This window comes from Pseudochaenichthys georgianus, chromosome 3 (assembly GCF_902827115.2).
Source record: "Pseudochaenichthys georgianus chromosome 3, fPseGeo1.2, whole genome shotgun sequence".
Classification (NCBI taxonomy): Eukaryota; Metazoa; Chordata; class Actinopteri; order Perciformes; family Channichthyidae; genus Pseudochaenichthys; species Pseudochaenichthys georgianus.
Genome location: NC_047505.1, coordinates 1238708 through 1250746, shown reverse-complemented (window position 1 = coordinate 1250746; position 12039 = coordinate 1238708). Strand labels below are relative to the sequence as shown.

At 43.7% G+C, this 12039-nt stretch overlaps 1 pseudogene; it reads left to right on the top strand.

The window, feature by feature from the left end:
- The first annotated feature begins 6877 nt into the window (after positions 1–6877).
- LOC117462298 (uncharacterized) lies at positions 6878–11519 on the top strand (annotated as a pseudogene).
- The last annotated feature ends 520 nt before the right edge of the window (positions 11520–12039 follow it).

Here is a 12039-nt window from a genome sequence, read left to right as displayed (position 1 = left end):
ACACCCCAACAATATTACAAGAAATATACTGCATAAAGCAAACTATATACTTTATTTGATCTAAAATATTAATGTTTCTACAACACCCAGCTGTCTTTGTGTATTTTGTGAATGAAGCGCCATCTCATGGTTAAATCCTGTAATTGAACAAATGGGGAAATTGGGCAACGCCCTCTTGCAATTTGGCAACACCCCCAGCCACTTGGCATCCGCTGGGCTTTTGACTGGGACACACCCATGTGAGTCCTATCTGGGGTGCTACATCTGTACTTCTGAAATATATCTGTATTAACTTTATATCATTGTATATCCGTGTTTATTGGGTCTTTTTGCATGAAACAAAGACTGGCATATAGTTTCAAGCCAGTACTTTCGACAGAAATGCACATATACATCCTGTTGAGCAGGATCTACAGTTTCCAGTATTTTCCGTTTCGTAAAATGATCAAATACGGCGAAGATATTCAAATATGTGCTTCCATTTTTCATACTTTTGAAATGTATTAACTTTATATCATCGTATCTCCGTGTTTACTGGGTCTTTTTGCATGAAACAAAGACTGGGATATAGTTTCAAGCCAGTACTTTCGATAGAAACACACGGCAATGTTGTCCGGACTGTTGTTTGTATGCGGCACCGGCTTGAACAGGTCATGTGATCTGATCACGCCGGCGTGACGGTCGACTTCAAAGGGTTAATATTAAATACATATACGTATTTTTACAACTTTTGCGGGGCAACCTGCTTTAGCAGGGACACGTTATACAAACCCGAAGGTTTTACAGCCTGGACATGCAGGTTTAAATATGCAGAATTGAACATGAGCCGTGGGGCAACATACGTGCTGACATACTAAGAACCACCACCAGTTATATGCATACGTACCAATTTGTTTAAGGTTGGAGAGACCTTTGGATAGCCAGCACGGCATTGAGGTCAGGGCGATTGTAGGATGAGAAAGCGGAGGAGGACCACCGTCCGAGTTGTTGCAGGGATGAGGACGAGACGCCTTGATTGGCAGCGGAAGTAGCTGCGCCTATTCTGAAGGAGTGCCCCGTGTATAAAAGGGGTGAAAACCCGGATTTAATAAGGACCTGTTTTAAGTAGATATTGAACTGTCGTTGTGTTAAAAGGAAAATTCCCTGAGATGAGGAATAATGGCGAGAGAGGGTTCGAGGTAGGTCTAAGCCGTAGGAACTTGATCATGGCCTTATGAGGGCAGAACTGGGAATCGATGCGGGCGGCGATGACGGAGCAGGCGCCGCCGCATTTGGAGTGTTTAAGATATAAACTAAGATGGCTGGCGTGAAAGGATAAGTCAGAAAAGCTGACGTCTCTATTGGAATTGAAAGTGAGGGAAGCGGTGGTAAATTCGCCTGGTCTAAGAAAGGCATAAAAAGCTAGGAGAAATAGAGCATCGATGTAAGGGGAGAATACCCCGCTTCTAAGCTTGGAGAGCATGAGGTGTAAAGTGGAGAGTGTAATAGGGCGTCTCCGGTCTGAAACGGGGGGAAAAGTTTTAATGAGACCTTTGAGGACGAGTTTGACAGACTGGTTTGTGAACAGGCTGGGAAAGCCGGGATCGGAACAGCGAACGTTAAACTGGATTCCCGCTAAGAGGCCCCGGATGTATTGAGGTTTGAGGTGGCGATCAGTGGCGCAGTAGCACATGAAGGCACACACGGTGGAGATGAGAACAGGTTTAAGAGTGATGCCTACGGAAAAGCAAAACATCGCAAACGTTCTCCAAGCGAAATCATATGTTTTAAGGGTGGAAGTGGCTAAGCCTTTCCTCATAAAGAATCTGGCTGATTCGAGGTGCCTTTCTAGGGGGCTGCTATCTAGGAGAGAGAGAGGAGGTGCAGGGGAGGAATCTTGACGGGTTGAGCGCTGGCTCCTGGGCAGAGATTCCGGAACTTCTGAAATTGGAAGCGAGAGAGGGAATCAGCCACTGGGTTAAGGTGGCCGGGAACGTGACGTGCGGAGATGAGGAAATTGTGGGTGATGGAAGACCACGTGATGCTTCTCATGAACGGCATGATGTCACGGCACGGGGAGCGTGCTTTGTTAATAATCCCGACCACTGATTGGTTGTCGCAGAGTACTGAGATCCGCTTCCGGGGCCAGAGGTGCCCCCACACGTGGCAGGCAACAGCGATCGGAAAGATCTCATGCAGAGCGGAGGAAGAGGCATGGCTGGGAAATGTCGGAGGCCACGAGCCTGCGAACCACTCTCCCTGAAAAAAAAACCCAAAACCCACGGATGGGGCAGCGTCCGTGAAGAATCTCATGGAGTCGGAGGAGTAGATGAGGTCGTCGTAGAAGAAGGTGACGCCATTCCAGTGTGCGAGCAGGAGGGACCAAAATCGTAGGTCTGAGCGGCAGCCTTCATCTAGAAAGACGTACTCATGGAGGTTTTCTGCAGCCGACGCTGTATCCAGGAGCCGGGAGATAAAAGAGCGCCCCTGAGGGATGATACGCATGGCGAAATTGAGGTGCCCGAACAGGGAGAGCAGCTGCTGCTTGGTAATAACTTGTTGCTCGCAGAAGGCTTTTGAGATGTCGTGAATGCGCTGCAGTTTGTCCGTGGGGAGAGATGCTTCCATGTCTACGGAGTCGAGTGTAATGCCTAAAAAATCCAGGCGTGTGTTGGGACCTAGCGTTTTCTCTTCTGAGAGGGGAACACCTAACTCCTGAAAGCATGTTTGGAGTTTTGCTAGAGAGTCGCCTGAGTTGTCCCGAGGGGGATCTATGAGGAGGAAGTCGTCCAATAAGTGAAGAACGGAGGGGATTCTAACGACGTTCAGGAGGATCCAGCAGAGGGCTTCGGAAAAAGAATTAAAGCTACAGGGGCTACTTCTGCACCCGAAGGTTAGGCGGACAGCAAAGTAGAATTTGGATTCCCACCTGATACCGAACATGTGCCACTGAGATGGGTGAATGGGAATTATTTTGAATGCGTCAGTGATATCCGCTTTGGAGAGCCACGCTCCTTGCCCTGCAAATTTGATAAGCTTGATGGCATTATCGACTGAAGCGTAGTGAAGTGAAAAATACTCGGGGGGAATAAGGCTATTGATGCTGCAGAACGGCCCAGTGCGAGGAGCGGACAGATCGAAGATGAGCCTTTTCTTCTCGGAGTATTTGCGTGTAGCGACCCCTATTGGGCTTGTCCGGAACACCGGGAACGGAGAGGACTGGAAAGGACCGATTAAATATCCTTTGTTGAGCTCTTTTTTTATGAGCTGAGAGACTATAGTGGGTTCTTTGGCGGCTGACTGCATGTTTTTTGCCACTAGAGTCACTGAGGGGGGAGAGAGAACCCCTACCCTGAACCCTTGAGAGAGCCCTGACAACAGATAGTCAACGAACACGGGATTTGGGTGAGTCGAAAGTGCAGCTGCTAATTGTGTGGTGTTAATGGGAGTCGAGGGGTGATGTTTTAAAAGGTTTTTCCACCACGTTGATTCTGGCGCGGGAAAAGGAGCCGGCGCTTGGGGCAGACTGACCTCGGGTGGGCCTCCCTGCAAGTACTGACGGTTTGTTTTGATGTTCCCAGGATACTGCATGGGGAAAAAGCTAGACCCGGAGAGAGGTACTGAAGGGCAGAGCGGAGAGGTGTGGCCCTGCGCTCCGCAGCTAATGCATGAAACTACTTGTTGCCCGCCGGTAGCCATAACGAGCAGCTCGGTATCCAGCACGGACCAGTCCAAGCGGATGTTGCTGTGAGCTAAGTGTAGCGCTGCTTTGCTGGAGAAGCTTTTGTGGTATTGGTAGAAAACTAGTTTCCCATATTTTATGTGAAGATCTCCGATCATGGCCAAATAGGCGTCTAACTCCACTCTCCTTCCAGGGTAAACTGTGCAGAGAACATCGCGGAAAATGCTAAATGCTACCAGAAATTGTCCTATCGAAAGGTCTTTGAGGAGCCGGGGGTCTGCGGATTTAAATACCGCAGTAATGCTTCCTCCCGTGGCGATGGCTTTGTCGCACTCCGGGGAAGGCAGGATGAGGCTGACCAAATTGATGTCTTTCCCGTCGAGGATTTTTGCCTGGAGCCGTGAGGAGATGTTAGCGGCTTGGGGGATATAGGGCCTACCTGAGAGAGGAGCCGGGAGGGCGGAAGTCAGAGTGTAAGCAGGAGCTATCGTGCCGGTTGTAAAATCCTGACCCGGCGGGGCCGCCAGAGAGGTTGAAGCTCCGGCCTGACTTTTCTCCATGGACTGGAGGCGAGCGTCTATTAATAGCATGGAACTTGCCAAAGATTGCAGAGTATTGGCTAGTCTACTGTCGAACGGGGGCTGAGTGCCGGAGCTCCCGGGCTGAGCGGTGCTGGGCTGCTGAGCCCCGCTGGAGTGAACCTGGAGAGTGGGGGATTTTTTGGCCGGGCGAGCTCCTGGAGGACTCGCTTTTTTAAGCCTTTTGCCCCCACGGCGACGAGGAATTCTGCTTCTGCTGAGCGAGAGCCACTGCGGGCGCTCAGACGAGAGCTGGAGCGACGATGATTTACAGAGTTGGATGCTTCCTCTGAAAGGGTATCGGAGATGGGATCGAGATCCTTCGAAAAAGGTAAGTCCTCTGAAGAGTCTGAATTAGACATGTTTGAGCGTTTGTTTTGTTTTTTGTATCCAGTGTTTTAAGGCGTAAGAGGAGTGTAAACTACCAGCTTTGCGCGTTGACACCTGGAAGACAGCTGATAGAACAGGGGAGAGCATATATAGAGGAATTAACAGGTGCGATGATTAGGCTTGTAAATGGAGGGGCGTGATAGGTTTAGCTGAGGAGAGGCGCTCCCTGTCATTTAGATGCAGGGAGCAAGTATTGCCATGACGAGCAATACGGAGTGTTAGGTCTTCCTGTCTGAACTTGCGCTAAGCTTCATTTGTCTTTGTGTATTTTGTGAATGAAGCGCCATCTCATGGTTAAATCCTGTAATTGAACAAATGGGGAAATTAGGCAACGCCCTCTAGCAATTTGGCAACACCCCCAGCCACTGGCATCCGCTGGGCTTTTGACTGGGACACACCCATTTGAGTCTGATCTGGAGTGTGACATCTGTATATTGTTCCAGACAGAATCTTTTAGATGTGGCAGCTAAAACAATGTAACTGCCAACATTATTTCCATTGTGGTTTCTTTAAGAAGACTCATCATGTTGCTGAAGGTAAAATACCAGAGTACCAAAAAGTACATCAGGTTAAATCTGGGGTTCACCTATTTGGAATTCATCAATGAAGGTGAGTCGCCATCTTGTGTAACAAAATGTACAGCTTTGCAGAAGCAAAAGGATGTGTGGTATTATTTTTGATAACTTTATTAGCTTTGGCCAGCGGGGACAATATGATTTTTGCTGCAGGCCTTTTTTAGTTTATTTTGATTTCCAAAATATGCTTCCTATTTCGGAAACCGTTTCCAAATTCCCTCATCTGAGTTAACTTGCTTAGTAGTTTGGCTTAAAGATGCAGTATTTAGAATGCTGTGTAGCTTTGGCATGATTATAATAATAATCATGACTTTAGGTTAATTAAATTGTCATTCATAATATGTACATTTAAAAACCTACCTCTTGTATTTTTCTCTGGTGTCATGCTAATCTTCCTATAGTCAAACGCAAGTTTGGGCTTTCTGATGCGGCTGAACTTCAAATATTTGATGAAACTGACACAGCAGTGGAAGAAGACATCCTTCTTGAACTGGTGGAGGCCAATCCCGATTTATGCATGACAGTACGTGACAGCTTTTTAGGTGAAGGTAAGCTTATCTGCATAATCAGCTGTACAAACGTGTAAAGATGAGACTCCTTTATGTCCGATACTGTCTGATCGTTACAAGGTAGATTAACTCAAAAACAATGCTTGCAACCAATAGGTCAGCATCCACTTGCCAAAACAATTAATACAATGCAGGTCTCCCTTGAAAACGAGATCTATGATCTCAATGGGACCAATCTGGTTAAATAAAGGTTTGAAATGAAATTAATGTAGGTTGGGTTTTGATTGTTCCATGTTTGTGTTAAACAAGGTCAGTTTGTTGTTTCAACAAACATATTTCCATCAATGGACGAACATATGCTTCATGAATTGATAGAGGCCAATCCTGACTTTTGCCTGACAGTATGTAGCAGCATTTCAGGTGAAGGTAGGTTTCAGGTTTTTATGCTGCACACATTGTATTTGTGGAACTAGAACCCTTTTATGTCCCTGACTGACTACTGTGACAAAATAGATGACCAAAGAAACAATATTTCATCATAAGGATAAGCATCCACTTGCAAATTTGGTTTTGCAAAACCATTTTTTGAACGCTCACTCTTTTTATTTGAAATCATCACTATATCACATGTTATCTCCTCTACTGACTGTACCACCACCAATAGCAGATTTCCTTGTTTTCAAAGTTTTTTCTCCTTCAGATCATTCAACACCATCTTCCCTCACGGATACAATGTCACCTTCAAGTGATAATGACCTCTCCAGTCAAAGAGAATGGGGGGCTCCCACATGCCGAAATGTGTCCAGCTTTGAAGTCATGAACACGTCTACCACAGAGGTTTCTGAGTCGGAGGCTGCAAAAGAGGTACTGTCATTTCCAAGACTCAAGAAGAAGTAAAGTGTCTTACTATACTGAGATTCTTACAAATCTGACTTTTTTGAAATGTATAAATGGTGAATGAGTTATTCGGTAGTTGAAACCAGACTGGCTTAGTTTGGCTTTTGGTAAAACCTACTGTATTATCAAATAGGTTCTACCTTTTATTTACATTTTACCAAAAACCTTTTTTTATTACCCTTGGTCTGAACATAAACATTTTATACGTTGTCGTTCTAATGATTTTGTCCTGGAAGACTGAAATATACACTTAACTATATCTCTTGGATGGTAGAAAGTGCTCTGCTTAAGAAACCTGGAGGTGATGATGTCCTGGAAGAGTACAAGTCAGAAAATTCACTGATGCACAGCACTCGGAGACAGCTTGTCAACATATTGGCTAGCCATATGACTGAAATACATGGGTAAGTATTTCTGAAACGCATTGTTCTTAAAAAAAAATATATAACTAAAATGGTTTGTTAAGAAGTATGGTAATGGTTGTTGTAAACGTGTGGTATTGAAGGAACTTAGGTGTGGAGCTAGCAACATTACTGGGGCATTTTGAATTAGTTTTTGTTTTGTCTTTGCTCCAAAGGAGGATTCCTTCCCGTAAACAGAAGGAGAAGTATGCCCTGCATCATTAGTCTCTTTCCGTCCCTGAAAGATCCCTTTTCTTGAAAAGGCTATGTAAGTTTTAACCTTTTTTTTTTTTACACGCAGCTTTGGACTTCAGTTTATATGATTGAGTTACTTATTAAACGTTACTTCTTAAAATCTGGTGTCATATTTGGTTTCTTTAATACTGATATAAAAAATGCACGCCAACAACATTTGAAGTTAGTAATGATATTGCAGAAAAACTTAAAGATAAATGAGTGATAGACCTTTCTAATATTTTTGAAAATGTCTTAACAGGAGCACTTCTACGATGGGGAAAAAAACACAGGATATTTATCATAGCGCCTCAGGACCATGTCCAGAAAGAATCGGACAACACGCAGTCAACAGGCTGTGCCAGCTACAGTACCTCAAGGACCGAACCGCCCAAGATCAGCACCCACAGTGCCTCATCAGCTTGATGAAGATGAAGATAACCTTACAACATCGCCAGGACTTAGTGCGTGACCCACAGCGAACTGCAGATGTCTTTAAAACATTTCCACATTTTTTTAGATGTCAAAGGACTGGTGAATTTTACATTTTTACTAATTTAAAGTCCAGTCTTTAAACTCTAATCTTTAATTTGGTTGGGTGTAAGCAATGAAATGCTTAATATATTTGCATATGTGTATAATCAACAGCTAACTCAAGACTTCCTGCTGCTGTTTGGTACTGAAACAGCCTGCAAGATATTTGAGAAGTGGGACACTGCTTTCAAGATCAAGATTATCAAAGAAGCCAAACACCTGACTCAGTCAACAGAGCTGTGTCGACTTCTGAACGCTGTTGAGACACTAGCAGAGAATGATGACACCAGTAAGCTACATGCAGTCTTGGTTATATTCCAAATAGCTAGTGCTCTTTACTTTGTGTATTTTGAGGTAGACACTGACATTTTGTTGTTGTCTGATTTCTCCTCCTGATAGGCTGGGACAGTGACATGGCTTGTCTGTTGCTGCTCCTCTATCTCTTGCCACCCACTGCTGGACCAACACACTCTCACTCCCTAAGCGTCCAATAGCGACGTTTGGTCAGTGTCCGTGGCGTCCAATTGTGACGCTCCTAGGCTCCTTCAGCGTCATAAAGGGACGCAAATAGCTTTCAACTGATTGCAATGTATTCCCATCTGCGTCGGGATTTGACGCTCATGGAAGCACGGCATTCGTTTATGTCGGCTGCCCTTAAAGGTAATGTGAGCGTCCATTCCCAGGAGTAAAGGATGGCAGAAGACACTACACTACCCAGAATCCCCAGCTATCGTTTGGACTACACCATGTGCTCTTGACAAACCCTGTGATAGTCCTCAAGCTCTGTGATTGGAGAGTGTGCTCCGAGGGTTAAGCCGATTCTCGAACAGCACTTGAAATGGGATGGAACCACGGCAGACTGTCCAAAACTGGATTTGAACGGGTCCACCGCGTCCCCCCTCCCCCACCCCGTCCCCAGAACTACACATGCTGGCTATTCTGTTTCGCAACATGTTCTCTATGGCACGTCTCTACTGGGAGTTGTAGTTTTAAAAGACGTTTTCGTATTTCCCATAATAAGAAGTTGCCAGTATTAAACTGTGTACATCCCTGGAGGTTTAGGGGACAGGAAACACTCACATTTAAAACATATAATTAATAAATGGGTGAAAATTGCTTGTGCCCATAATGGGCAGTATTAATATATATACCCACATGCCAGCTAAGGTCAGAAGAGCTTTATTTAACAGCTGGTCTTATGTGTGTGACCCCTGTGATAACATTACATTACATTAATTGATAAGCCTGAAACATGCACTTGTCAAGGTTCAGAGGCACATTGTGCAAATATGGCAGTAGCCATCGATCAGCTTAAGATAAGATATACTTTATTGATCCCAAGTTGGAACATTTGCGTTACATCACCATGTGTAACAGTTAAATATGCAGTTGTGTTTATTTGAAAATCATTTAGTATAATCACATAAATTCTGTGTTTTATATTCAACAATTCTGTGTTCTTTATTTATTGATTGTTCAATACCTGACAAGGCCGGAGATGAAATATCTACATACATCTTATAAGAGTAATACATTATGTATAATATCAGTTAAAATAAGTGCTTCAACATAGTTAACATTGCTGGAGGTATGCACAAATATTGATAGATGTCTTGTAATGCACTATTGAGGAACCTGCAACCCAAGTTTTTCATTCAGTGCAGAACTACACCACAGTTGTGTAGGCCTATATGATATGTCAATAAACCTTAGAAAATCTTGAAAGGGATGTGCAAAATAGTCATTACATACAGTCTTTAATTAACTATTAGTAGAGAATAACGAGTAATGAATATACTTTATAGGGATCGTATTAATATCTAATAATAAAAATATTGAAATCCAATAACATGCTTTAACCACCAGGTGTCCCTTTATATCAGCTGTGCACCTTTATGGTGTAAATACAGCCTATCTACCAATTGGATCAAATATAAAAGTGAGCCGAATTAGTGTTGATACTGCAAGGAGACGTATTGTGTGAAAAGAAATGTAAGATGTTGTTTAATGGCTGATATATTTATGATCCACGTCACGTTTTCAGTTCCTCATGTTTGTCTTCTCATCAGGGCTCTATAAATACAGAACTACGGCAGATATGTAATATGTAATGCAGCCGAACCGTGTATTACAATGCCGTTATGTGATGACTTTCAAAGAGAAAAGCAAGCACACTCGGAATAAGGTATTATTATTATTTTTTAAAAATGTTTTCGGTCTGTTTCCGGTATTTGTTAATAACGATGTGCTCTGAGATGTGAGACTGGAATTGCACAGGGGGGAAATAACGTAGGCTATCTTTAGATGCGGATTTTGTTAAACTAATATGTTTAGGCTGTGGACCAACACTATACATTGACGGGGAAGGGGGTAGCAATAAAGATAACACCATTAAACAGTTACACAACATAACAGAAATAATATCGATAGCAGCGTCCCTAGCAACCACCTTGGTAACAATGAAAACGTCGCGATATCCTGAAGTAATCTTCGTAATAACTAGCAAACTAAAGATCATGTACATCCACTGCACACATAATCTGAAACAACAACTCATATTTCTCGCATCAAATGACATCAAAACGCATTTTAATCGCCAAACTAACTTTAAAATAGGCATTTTCTACCGAGAATAAAACGAAGTTCGGCCATGTTTTCTTTTTCTGCAGGGAGACATTTGAAGATCACGTGACATAGACGCCAGCCATCGGAATGACTGGTGAAAAAAACGGGGTTTGTCAAACAGAGCACATGGTGTAGGCCAAACGATAGCTGGGGATTCTGGGTAGTGTAGTGTCTTCTGCCATCCTTTACTCAGAAAACATATTTGTTTCTCCGAATCGAAGGGGAAAACTACAAAAGCATTGCACACAATTTAAACCAATCAATGTTGTGTAATTAACACGGATAATCTGGTGTTTTTTAGTTGATGAGTAGTGCAGATATCACTGTAAAATCAATCGACAGTAAGAGGAGTACTTGCTTCCGGGTGTAGAATTCTCCGTTATCCAATGGGAATGGATGCTCACATTGCCTTTAAGGGCAGCCGGCATAAACGAATGCCGTGCTTCCATGAGCGTCAAATCCCGACGCAGATGGGAATACATTGCAATCAGTTGAAAGCTATTTGCGTCCCTTTATGACGCTGAAGGAGCCTAGGAGCGTCACAATTGGACGCCACGGACACTGACCAAACGTCGCTATTGGACGCTTAGGGAGTGAGAGTGTGTTGGCTGGACGGAAGAGGACCAAGATCAGTCCCAGTGATGCAGTGGACAAAATGGTCCACTTCCACAAGGTATGCATCTCTCATATTTTCTTCCCCCAGCAAGAAAAGGGAGGCGAAATCTAAACTGAACATTTTAACGTTGCTGGATAACTATCCAAACTTTTATTTTACGGTGTTCATGTTGTTTTTCTGTTTTTCAGTCGTGCTGTAGCATCGATGAGCACCTGCGGGGAAGAAAGGGTCAACAACTGTACATCCTTGCTCCTGGCCGAACCCGGAACCGGATTGACACCTTCTACATTGTAATCGACAGCTCATACCATGCCAAGCCACCAGCTCATTGGGTGCTTTTGACGAACTGTTCAAATCTCACTATGTGTTCAACCTGTCCTACGAGGAGTCGTTGGTCCAGCTGTACACATTTGTCCAGACAACAGTATACAACATCGACATCAACACAACAGATAAGTCTCCCAGAATCCGTGAGTTGCGGGCAAAACTCTTGAACTAGGATCAAAACATGTACAAGTGTTTCATATGTCAAGCTGTACACAAGACTTGTCAGTCCTTGGTAAGCCATTTAAGAATGGATCACAGTTTCTATCCTAGCAGCAGGTTTAAGTTGGTTTGCGCACAAGATCGTTGTAGGCGTCAGTTTTTTATCATATTCAGGTTTAAAAAAACATTTAAATAGTGTTCATGAGAGGGATTTATGTCAAAGTGGTGATGCAGCAAACTCTCATTCATTTCTAACTATTTGTCACAGTCTCCAAGGTACTTCACATGTTGCTCAAACAAATGTCACACATGGCCTAAATGCTGGGTGTTTTGAGGACAATGGATCAAATTTCTACAAAGAACATACCAAAAAGATGTGTGGTTACATTTTTGCTAAACTCCATGGAAGTACTATGGCAAGTAGTTTTGTTTCAACAATTGTTAGTGATTTGGAAGAACTTGCCACTGGACTGCACTCCCAAGTTAAGCAAGAATTACTGTCTGCGGTGCCTACAGATCAGGGGTCGGCTACC